The following is a 12,723-nucleotide window of genomic DNA, read 5'->3' as shown; positions in this document are numbered from 1 at the left end:
GTGTATATAAAGAATACTTACAACTCAAATACAGAAAACCAACAATTCCATTTAAAAAATGGACAAAGGACTTGAACAGACATTTCGCCAAAGAAGACATTCAAATGACCGACAAGCATATTAAAAGATGCTTAATATAACTAATCATTATGGAAATGCACATCAAAATCAGTTATCACCTCACACCTTCACATATCATTATGATGCCTACTACCCCAAACACAGAAATATTTTGCGTTGTTGAGCATGTGGAGAAATTGGAACCCTTATGCATTGTTAGTGGGAATGCAGAATGGTTCAGCTGCTGTGAAAAGCAGTATGGTGGTTCCTCAAAAAATTAAACACAGAATTACCATATAATCCAGCAATTCCGCTACTGGGGAGATGCCCCAAAGAACTGAAAGCAGAGTCTCAAAGAGACATTTGCATACCCGTGTTCACAGCAGCATTATCCATAATAGCCAAAAGGTGGAAGCAACCCAGGTGTCCATCAATGGATGAATGGATGTACATAATGTGGTCTGTCCATACAATGGAGTATTATTCAGCCTTAAAAAGGAAGAAAATCCTGACAAAAGCTACAACATGGATAAATCTCAAGGACATTATGTTAAGTGGAATAAGCCACACACCAAAGGACAACACTGTATAATTCCACTAATATTCAGCACCAGAGTAGTCAAATCCATAGAGACAGAAAGTAGAACAGGGGTTGCCAGGGACTGGGGAGAGGTGAGTGGGAGTTGGCGTTTAATGAAAACAGAGTTTTAGTTTGGGAAGATGAAAAAGTTCTGGAGATGATGGCAGTGGCGGCTGCACAGCAGTGTGGTTGTACTTAATGCTACATACACTGAAAAAATAGTTTAAATCGCAAATTTTATGTTATGTGTGTGTTTGCCATATACCTCTGAAAAATCAGTGAGACTATGTGACGTATCTGCTCTCAGTTCTCACTCAGAATACGATCCAAATTCCTTCCTCAGTGGAGCGGGCCTCACTCTCTAGCCACACGGCCCCTCCTCTCTCACTGGCCCAGCATGTTTCTGCCCCAGGCCCCTTGCAGTCATTCTGTGTTCCCTTCACAGGCTCTTCTCTCTGGCCATTGCACAGCTCATTCCCATATTTAACTCAGGACTCTGCTCAATCTTCACTGCCTTTGGCCACCCTATTAAAATAGCACATCCCTCCAACCCCATAGCAAACCTTATTTTTCTTCATGAGTTTCATCAGTGCCTGGGATTATCTTAACCACTCATTAATCTGTTCATTATTTGTCTCCTGCAGTGGAGTGTGTGCTCCATGCAGGCAGGGCCTTTGCCTTGCTCACTGCTGTGTTCCCCAGGGCCTAGAATAGTGGTGGCCCATAGCAGAGTTCAGGAAAGAGGAGTCCAACAATGAATGAATGGATAACGCCATGCAACAGATGTGTTGGTGAAATTGACAGAGGTGGTAGAAATGAGGGTGACTGATGATGGAATGAAGCTCCCACAAGATCTCGAGAGTCGGTATGCTGGGATAAATGACTAAGATGAAGCTTAGCAGGGGTGCTAAGGCTGCACTTGGGTCAAAAGCACAACTGAGTACAGGATGAGGAAGAAGTTGCTTCACAGCAGCTGCACAACTAGCAAACACTTGGAAGCTACAAAATGGTGGGAAGCTCGCAGTGGGATAGATGGGCCTGCAGAAACACCCTGTGATCTCAGGCTGCATGGGGTGGGTGGAGCAGGGGGCTGGTGTGCTCTGCAGGAGACACCCCATGGGGCAGCCCTGTCAGTCCTGAGCTTTGCACTTAAGCAGTCAGAGGTTATTCAAATACATCTTGACCATAGGGAACAGGATGGCAAAGGCATTCAAAATTACATCCTCAACAATACAGAGTTTCAAATAGCACAAAGGAGGATATAGAACATTGGCAATACAAAGAAATGATAAATGTTTGAGATGATGGATATGCTAATTACCCTGACCTGATCACTATACATTACATGTATAGAAACATCACTATGTATCCCATGAATATGTACAATTATTGACAATTAAAAATTAAAAATCATACTCTATAAAAAAAGAATAGAAGGAATGTTTAGCCTATAGATAGTAGATTTGAGAGCCAGACAGAACTGAATCAAATCCTGGTTCTGCCTTTTATTAGCTGCAGGACACAGGCAGAATTCTTAACCTTAATAGTCTCTAGTTGTATGACTGTCAAGGCAAGTGCCATAAAAGGTAAAATATAACTGTTTGATTTTATAGTTATACACAAAGGCTTGTACTGTGCCCTGTAGAAAATTTGAAGAGTCATCCTTTAAAAATATATATCCATAGTCTTTGCTGCAATTGCCACTGAAATGTACTTTATCAGGGTCCCAATATCTTGTACAAAATGTAGCATTGAAACTTAATGCCCACTTTTTATAAATGTTTATCTATAGATGGGCATCTCAATTTGAGGCACCACATATATGATCAGAACTAACAGTGAATATAAATGATGGAGTATCATGATAGTAGAAACAGATAGAATATTTAGAATAGAAACAGCCCTAAATGAATAACAACTCCTGTGTCTCTTCTGCTAGATTGTTTATAACTTAAAACAGTTCTGTTCTGGATGATCTTGGTAAATCATATGCTTGCATCATGACTGAAATCATCTTGAAAAATGTTTTTAAAGAACCTGAAAGCTGGGAGTGGTGGCTTATGCCTGTAGTCCCAGCTACTTGGGAGGCCAAGGCAGGAGGGTCACTTGAGGCCAGGAGTTTGAGACCAGCCTGAGCACCATAGCAAGACTCCATCCTACAAAAAAATTAAAAATTAGCTGGGCATAGCTGTGGATGCCTGTAGTCCGAGCTACTCAGGAGGCTGAGGCTGGAGGATCACATGAGCCTAGGAATTGGAGGCTGTAGTGAGCTATGGTCTCACCATTGCACTCCAGCCTGGGTGACAGAGAGAGAACTTGACTCCAAACAAAAAACAAAAAGAAAAAACAAACAAACAAAAAGCCCTGTAGGTGGTACCCTTCCATAGTGTTCCTTTCGGGATACCAAATTAATTTGGATCCCCAAATACAAATTATTTTGTATAAATTGGGGCACCCCAGGTTCTACAGTGGAGTCGCTGCAGTGGCTGATGAGGAGAACACAGAACAAGAGTCCTTCCCCTGGGATTTAAATGCTGGGTTTCCTCATCATGGGTTTGTCCTTCATGGCTCCAGCTTTCAGTGGAGTCAGGCACAAGCAAGTCGTGACTTGCTGATGAAAACAGTGGACAATGCAGTCTGGATTTTTTTTTTTACAAAAGTGGAAATATCAGAATGTGACAAGTTAGAGTGACCATATAATTTATCACCCAATTGGAATACCTCAGAGAGTGAGGGAAGCGGGAGAGCGTGAGTATGAATAGGTGCACTGGGACCACAAGCATAAACCAACACTGTCCTTTGTCACTGCTGTGGCTGAAGCCATGAGGATATTCAGACTTCAGAAGAGGCTCGCCACGAATGCCTCCACTGTAGCAAGAAGGTCTGGCTGGACCCTGGTGAGACCAGTGATATCGTCAACGCCAACTCCCATCAGCAGTTCTGGAAGCTGATCAAAGTTAGGCTGATCATCCACAAGTCTGTGACTGTCCATTCCCAGGCTGGATGCCAGAAAACACCTTAGTCCACCAGAAGGGCAGGCACATGGGCACAGGTTAGTGCAAGGGTACAGCCAATTTCCAAATGCCAGAGAAGGTCACTTGGATGAGGAGAATGAGGACTCTGCACCGGTTGCTTGGAAGATACTCTGAATCTAAGAAGATTGATCGCCACATGTATCACAGCCTGTACCTGAAGGTGCAGGGGAATATGTTCACAAACAAGCAGATTCTCATGGAACACAACCACAAGCTGAAGGCAGACAAGGCCCACAAGAAGCTCCTGGCTGACGAGACTGACGCCCGCAGCTCTAAGACCAAGGAAGCATGCAAGCTCCATGAAGAGCGCCTCCAGGCCAAGAAGAAGGAGATCATCAAGACTTTGTCCAAGGAGGAAGAGACAAGAAAAAAAGCTTCCCCTTTTTCTGTACATCCCGGCCACCATGATTACATAGATCAGCCATTAAAATAAAAAAAAAAAAAGCCTTAAAAAAAAAAAAAAGAAAAGCAAAACAAACAGGACTGCCCTGAGAAAACTAGGACGTATGGTCACCCCAAGTGGAGTCCCTTCATGGGGATATGGCGTTGAGATGCACAGGCCTGCCAGGAGCTGTTTCATAAGGATTCGGTGTTTTTCTTGCGCAGGGGAATGAATTTTGATGAGTATGAAAGATGAGTGAAAGGACCAAGAAATTCCAATTCCACCCACTAGATTAGCCAGTTTGGTTTTGACAGTTCTGTCCATCTGTTTTACATTTTCCAGGTTTGGGAAATGCAGACATAGATACAGATAGTAACATTTTTAAATGACTCAGTAGCCCCTGATAGCCACAAGAGCTTGGCATGGGTTGAAGGCATTCTCCAGGTGGGAACCAATGAAAAGCTGTATGACTGCCTTTGCAAGAAGATAAAGAGGTGCTTTGCAACAAAAGAGGGCTCCACCAGTCTGAAAACACAGTAGGACATATTCCTTAAGTGTCTGAAATCCAATTCATCTGGACTCAGCATGCTCACTGATGCCTTTGCCACACGTTTACAGATATTCTAGGGTTATGCCACTTGCAGGTGACACAGTTAGTTATATAAACAAAGATGAAATAAAATTTCTTTCCAGTGTTTTTGTACCCAGGTGCTGATTCTTGTCTTCTTTTTATTTTTATTTTATTTTATTTTTTTGAGACGGAGTCTCACTCTGTCACCCAGGCTGGAGTGCAGTGGTGTCATCTCAGCTCACTGCAACCTCTGCCTCCTGGTTCAAACATTTCTTGTGCCTCAACCTCCTGAATAGCTGGGATTACAGACTTGCACCACCACACCCAGCTAATTTTTGTATTTTTGGTAGAGACAGGGTGTCGCCATGTTGACCAGGCTAGTCCTGAACTCTTGGCCTCATGCAATTTGTCCTTCTTGGCCTCCCAAAGTGCTGGGATTGCAGACGTGCACCACCATGCCCGACTAATTTTTGTATTTTTGGTAGAGACAGGATGTTGCCATGTTGGCCAGCCTGGTCTCAAACTCTTGGCCTCATGTGATCTGCCCACCTTGGCCTCCCAAAGTGCTGGAATTACAGGTGTGAGCCACTGCGCCAGACCCGATTCTTGTCTTTCTAGCGTGTGCATGTCTCCCCAGCAATGGGCACGTGCGTTGGTCTAGGCACCACCAAGGGGCTGTTTTAGAAAAATCAAAGATGGTGGAGATTCAAAAAAATCTATCAGGTTGTGAATTTGGGGCTAGATCTTGGAAACAGCATCAGAAAGTAAACTAAAATCCAGAAGAAGGGAAATTTTAGGTCAGTGAAATTATTTCCTATGTTACAATAATAATGGACACACATAATATATTTGTCAAAACCCACCAAATGTACAACTCAGAGAGTGAAGCCTAAAAGTACAGGCTTTAGTTAATAATAACGCTGTATCTTTTTTTGGTATTTTTATTTTATTTATTGGTAACTTTTTAAATTTTAAATTTGTAAATTTTTTTCTTTATAGTGTTGGTGAAAATCTTTTTGAAGTATAATTTAATTCTATTTTTTCAATTGATAAATAATAATTATACAAATATGACAAATAATTTAAGGAGTATATAGTGATGTTCTCATAAGTATAATGTGTAGAGATCAGATTACGGTAATTAGTGCATCCATCATCTGAAACATTTCATCACTTCTTTGCATTGGCAATGTTCAATATTTTCCTTCAGCTATTTGAAACAATATATTATTGTTAAGTATCATCATTCGTATAGAACACTAGATGGTATCAGAATTGGTTTGTCAGTTATAACAAACATACCACACTAATACAAGATGTAAATAATAGGGAAATGTGAGGGGGGAGCCTGGGCAGGGAGAGATATGTGGGAATTCTATACTTTCCAATCAACTCTTCTCTAAGCCCAAAATTACCCTAAAAAATTACAAATCATGCCTCAGGGAGGAGAATCATGTAAGATGCTGGCCCAGACACAGTGGGCATGGCTTTGCCCAGTCCTTCTCCTTCATTCATACCTCACACCTGTGTCAGGGTCCTGGTGGCGCCACCATACATTGCTAGCTAGTGCCAGCGCAGGGTCTGAGCCTCCTCAGTGGCCACCCCTGCCAGCAGGCTCTGATGGGCTACCCCCACGTCCCACACCCTTGGACTGCTTGATGCCTTGCCCAGGATGGCCACTGCGGTTACCCCTGAGTGACTGGGGTGAAGTGGATCGGAAAATGCCTCCCCTGCCATCTGCAATGCATTTCAGGAATCTCTTCCAAAGGTCCTGAAAGTTTGAGCAGCAACTGCACTGGCTGTGGCTGCCTTGATGACCCCTGCTGTGGGCTGGCTTTCTACCTTCCTCTGAGTCACTCCTCCTACCCCTCACGCCTGCTCCCTAGGACCACTTCCCAAAAAAAGTCCTGAATGCGAGTTTTCATCCCAGACTCTGCTTAGGGGAAGAGATACATTTAAGTGCATTTAAACCTGTGAGTGTAGGCATGTGTCACACCAAACAATGTTAAAATGACAACACTACTCAGCTCTTTGAAATTTGAATTTTATAAACAGAACTAATCTTATCAGGCATATTAGATCTATTTGTACTATCTTCATTTGAGTGTTACAAAAATATATATATGTTTCTATGGGCAGAAAGACATAAGCCAAAACCATGAGCATGTACTTTCTTTCTCTTTGTTTATAATTTAAAATATTTTCCTTGGAAAATTTCCAGATACATAAAGACTATTCTCTAATTACTTCAGCTGATAATTAGCTAAAAGTCTCAAGTCAGTTAGGCATCTTAGAAAATGTATTTTAATTTGACATTAAAGAAAATATAATCACTGTTATTATTAGAAATAAAACTCTTTAAAACCCACACAGTAAAGGTGAAGTGATTCTATAGGCTTACCTAATTAGCAGTGTTTTATATAAAGACATCAATTGTTACAGCTCTCATTAAATAAATACATAGGTTTACATTTCTAGTCTTAAATACATGGTGTTAGCACTGATAACCTATCTGACAAGTAGAAGGAACTTAGGATATTCTATTTAGTTAAGCTTGAGATAAGATGATAATTCCAAAATTATGCATAAAGAGTTATATTTATATTATATTTTACACTGTGATAAAATCAAAGAGAAAATATGTAGCTATCTATTTTGCCAAAATCTATAATTCATTAGGTATGCATGATGGATTTTTATACAATTCTTCTGTATTTATTTTTAGTAAGTAATATTGAAATCCTTTACATTTTACCTAAATTTTTAACACAGAAGCGTGTTTTGTAAAGCCGTCATCTGACTACTAATTGGTGGCTTAATGATTATTTACATTTCTTTCTTCTCTTGTAATTCAACAGTAGGAACTCCATGTTATTAAACTAACATTTGCATTTTTCCTTTTTCTGATCCAAAAGCTTTTTAGAGAGAGATGTAATTTAATATTAGAAAACAGGAACACTTTTCATAGTTCTACTGATGACTTAATTGTTTACACATAGTTTAAATTTTTTTAATTTTATGCTAATTAGGGCAATATATACCTTTATTTTTATCATCTTAACCATTATGAAGTTTATAGTTATAGATGTTAAGTATATTCACATTGTTTTGAAAGATATATACTTTTGATGAATGTCTTAATAATTAAATTAATTTGAAAAAATCTGTTCTCATTTGAAAATCTCCTTTTCCAAGAAGGAAACTATCAGATGTTTCAGTTTCCAGAAGGCAGATTTCTTTAAACTATTTAAAATATCCATACGTGTCATTACAATATATAGATTTTCAGCTAGGTGCATTAAGGCAAATTTCACACTTTATTTCTGTTGGCTGGAAAGGCTTTCCTAAAGGGCCACATGTCTAAAGTATTTGTGTTTTGGCATAATTTCTTAAACTTTTTTTCACTTTGGGGGGTCTGAGATTCTTTATCTTATCCATTAATGTTCTTTTTAACTTCTAGAAACCATCAAAATAGGAGCTGTATTGAATTTGAAAGACTTTCCAACTGTATTTGCTAATTCCCTTGGGAGACAGACTATCCCAACTATTCCCACTTGCATTTCTGCACCATTATGTTAGCTGTGCTAGGGATGTAATTAGTTCACACATCTGTATCGCGTGGATTGGCTAGTGTTAAAGGTTTCACAAATTAATATGAACCTTTTTTATTTTTGAAATTGAAGGGCTCTTAATTAGTTTAAAAATAGCTATCAACTTGCTTATAACCAGCTTTTATATGTTGCTACTTGTTCTCTTCCTAAAGGTGGGGAAGTGAGATTTGACAACAGAGACCTATCTCCATAAGAGTTATTTGAGAAAGGGTGTTGTTGGATCAGAGTCAGACTTCCTGTCCTGATTGCAGTAGTGGGTGGGGGGAATTTCCTTCGAGCAGCGTAGAAAAGGGGCATGGGAATCGATGCAGGTGGAACAGTGGTTCCTGATGTGACGTAGGCAAGCATCGGACATTGGGCATTTTTACATCCTCAGATTCAAGAGCCTCTTGAAAATGTCTAATTTTGATCATATCGAGTTCTGTCTGTGAAAGCCATCGCAAGTCTGGGTTAACTAGTGCACTAGTCTAGTCTAGTGAGTTTAAGAATCTTTCTTATAATGCATGAACAGGTGAAAACCAGGAATTTCTTGGTGAAAAAATTTGTTTCCTTAGAACCAGAACAACTCATAATGCAAACGCATAAAAAAGATTTGAGAATTGAGGTCCTCAGGCTCTCTAGATACATTTCAGGTGTTCAAGATCCACGTATAGCTAGTGGTGACCATATTGACATCATGGAAATATCTACTGGGCAGTGCTGGTTTAGACCGTACTCTCTGAAACACAGCTTAGTACAGGTTAGGCATTCACCCCGTGATTCTGTGTATGTCTGCCTTTAGTAGCTGCTGCTGCTGTTTGCTACCACGAAGGCCGCCGCCTCCTCCTCCTGTGGTCGGTAGGTACGTGTAGGTTCTTGATCTCACCACACAAAATAATTTGAGAGTGACTCCAAAGTAAGAGTAGCCAAAGAAGCTTATTGTAAAGCGAAAGTACCCTCTGAGAGGCTGAGTGGGCTGCTCAAAGGGAGAGACAGCAATTAGTGCCTTAAGAGGAATTCCTTTTACGGGAACTGTTCGTATATATTCATAAAATACTGGTGAGGTCACGTAGGCAAAGACAGACCTGCGGTTGACACATGCGCTCAGCATCTGCCTGCTCTAACAAGCAATGCATGTATCATTAGCATATAAAATCTCCGCCTAGGGACGTGTTTTTTTACTATTAAAATGAAGAAAAGGTTACTATGAGCTAAACCTTGAGCCTAGCTGCGCAGGTGCGACCCTGGAGAAATCCGCAGTGCTCCCGCCCCAAGGCAGGAATTTGCAGCTAATAGCTTCTTGGGTTTTGGATGCTGATTGGCTAGGTACTGGGGAAGCTACATTATGAATAAGTCTCTTTCCCGGGCTGTACTAGCTATTAGGAACTTGTAACCCTCTGGCAGTCGCTGGTGTCCTGCAGGACTGTTTAATCTTGCAAAAGAGTCAGGTGCTGACGTAAGAGGGTGCAAGGGATGCAGAGCCCACTGGGCTTTACACCAGGGGAAAAGTCAGTAAGTCAGTATGGCCTCCTAACCTTCCTTATCCTGCTTCACTCCTCCTCACTCTTCTTTTTATGGCTGTTTTATTGAGATATAGTTTACATACTGTACAATTCATCAATGTAAAATGTACAATTCAGTGGTTTTTAGTATATTCACAGAGCTGTGCAACCATCACCATAATCCACTGTAAACATTTTCATTACCTCAAAAAGAGACTCCCATATGCTTTAGTCATCACTCCCCAATTCCCCCATACTCCTGGCTCTAAGCAACTACCAATCTATTTTCTGTCCCTTTATTTTGCTTATTCTGGACATTTCATGTAAATGGATCGTGTCATGGGTGGTCTTTTGTGACTGTTTACCTCCTATGATGTTTTCAAGTTTCATCTATGTTGTAGCATGTATCAGGACTTCATTTCTTTTTGTGGCCAAATAATATTTCATTTTATGGATATATCACATTTTGTTTGTCCATTCACAGTTCATAAATATTTGGGTTTCCATCTTTTGCTTTATGACTAATGCTGCTATAAATATTCATGTATAAGTTTTCATATGGACATATGTTTTCATTTCTCTTGAGTGTATACCTAGTAGTGGAATTGCAGGTCAAATGGTTACTCTATGTTTAGCTTTTTTGAGAAACTGCCACACTGTTTTCCCAAGTGACTTCATCGTTTTTACATTCTCGCCAGAAATGTATGAGGGTTCTAATTTCTCCACATCCTCACCAAAGCTTATTATCTTTTTGATTATAGCCATCCTGGTAGGTGCTAAGAGGTATCTTATTGTGGTTTTTAATCAAAAAAGGAGTTTCGGATTTTGTCAAGTGCTTTTTCTGCATCTATTAATATGAGCATGTGGCTTTTGGTTTTTATTCTATTGATAGGGTGTATTACAATAATTAATTTACAGGTGTTAAGCTAACCTTGCCTTCCTGGGATAAATCCCACTTGGTCATAGTGTATGATTCTTTTTATATGTCACTGGATTTGATTTGCCAGTATTTTGTGGAGGATTTTTGTATCCATAGTAATAAGAGATAGTGATCTGTAGTTTTCTTCTTTTGTGATGTCTTTGGTTTTGGAATCAGGGTAATACTGGCATCATAGAATGAGTTGAGAAGCATCCCTTCTCTCCTGTTTTTTGGAAAAGTTTGTGAAAAATTGATATTGATTCTATAATTCTAATAATTTAAGTCTTCTTTCTTATGTCTTGGTTGAATTCTGTCATTTTTGTTTATCCTTCCAAAGAACCAGCTTTTGGTTTCATTGATTTTTCTTTACCATTTTGTATTCTCTATTTCATTAATTTCCATTCTAATATTTACTATTTCCTTTCTTTTTTGAATTAGGTTTAGTTTGCTCTTCTCTTTCCAGTGTCTTAAGATGGAAGTAATTGTTTTGAGTTTTTTTTCTTTTTTAATATAGGCATTTACTGCTATAATTTTTCCTAGGCACTTCTTTAGCTGAATTCCATAAGTTTTGGAATGTTGTGGTTTCCATTTTAATTCAGCTCAAAGTATTTTCTAATTTTCAGTTTGATTTTTCTTTTGACCTACTGGCTATTTAGGAGTATGTTGTTCAATTTCCACATATTTGTGGGTTCCCCAAATTACTTTATGTTTTTGATTTCTAATTTAATTCCAGTGTGGTTGGAGAACATACTATGTATCATTTCAATCCTTTTAAATTTACTGAGGTTTGTTTTATGACCTAGCATAAAGCCTACCCTAGAGAACATTCCATGTTCACTTGAAAAGAACATACATTTCGCTGTTGTTTGATGGAGTGTTCTAGAGCTATAGCAGATTTTTTGAAACTCACTCAGGAAAATCTCAAATGTTTGCAGAAGTAGAGATAATAATATAATAATTGTGAGCTGAATTGTGTTCCTCCTCCAAAATATTGAATTCCTAGCCCCCAGTATCTGTGAACGAAGGGTTTTTGTGGGGAGGGGGCACATGATTAAGTTAGGATGAGGTAGTAGGGTGGGCCCTATCCAATATGATGGCTGTCATTTAAAATGGGAGAAATTTGGACACAGACAGACATGAACACAGGAAGAACACCATGTGAAGATGAAGGTGGAGATTTTGGAGATGTATCTACAAAGCAACGAATGCCAAAGATTGCTGGCAAACCACCAGAAGCCAGGGGACAGGCATGCAACAGGTTCTTGGCCCTTAGAAGGAACCAATCCTGCTGACACCTTGATCTTAGATTTTCAGCTCCCAAAACTGTGAGACAATAAATTTCTGTTGGGCCAGGTGCAGTGACTCTCGCCTGTAATCCCAGCACTTTGGGAGGCTGAGGTGGATGGATCACCTGAGGTCAGGAGTTTGAGACCAGCCTGACCAACACGGCAAAACCCTGTCTCTGCTAAAAATACAAAAATTAGCCGGGCCTGGTGGCAGGTGCCTGTAATCCCAGCTACCCAGGAGGCTGAGGCAGGAGAATCACTTGAACCTGGGAGGCGGAGGTTACAGTGAGCCGAGATCACACCACTGCACTCCAGCCTGAACAACAGAGCGAGACTCAGTCTCAAAAAAAAAAAAAAAAATGTATGTTGTTTAAGCCACTCGGTTTATGGAAAACACTTATGTACTCAGCACTCAGATTCAACGACCTTTCAGCCAGTTGTATCTTCACCACAAGCCAGAGCTCAGTGGCTCCCAGGCATTATAACAACACGGACCCTCTGGTCAACGATGGACTCTCAGGTGAGAAAGTTTAAAGGCAAAAAGACATTTTGGCATGCTGCCACAGTGTTCTCTGGTCAGGAGGTGAAAAACAAGTTCTGAGTATTGGACTTCCAAAACTGTAAAAGACAAAAAGTCAACACAGTTGAGCTGATATGGTTTGGCTCTGTGACCCTACCAAATCTCATGTGGAATTGTAATCCCCAGTGCTGGAGGTGGGGCTGGATGGGAGGCGACTGGCTCGTGGGGGTGCAGTTCTCACGAGTGGGTTAGCGCCATTCCCTCGGTGCTGTTCTTGT

At 40.2% G+C, this 12,723-nt stretch overlaps 1 pseudogene; it reads left to right on the top strand.

The window, feature by feature from the left end:
* The first annotated feature begins 3,462 nt into the window (after positions 1–3,462).
* On the top strand, positions 3,463–4,108 carry LOC129042921 (large ribosomal subunit protein eL19-like; annotated as a pseudogene).
* Positions 4,109–12,723: the final 8,615 nt, after the last annotated feature.

This window comes from Pongo pygmaeus, chromosome 7 (genome assembly GCF_028885625.2).
Source record: "Pongo pygmaeus isolate AG05252 chromosome 7, NHGRI_mPonPyg2-v2.0_pri, whole genome shotgun sequence".
NCBI lineage: Eukaryota > Metazoa > Chordata > Mammalia > Primates > Hominidae > Pongo > Pongo pygmaeus.
Note: the sequence above shows the minus strand (reverse complement) of the source record. Positions and strands in the feature narration are given on the sequence as shown.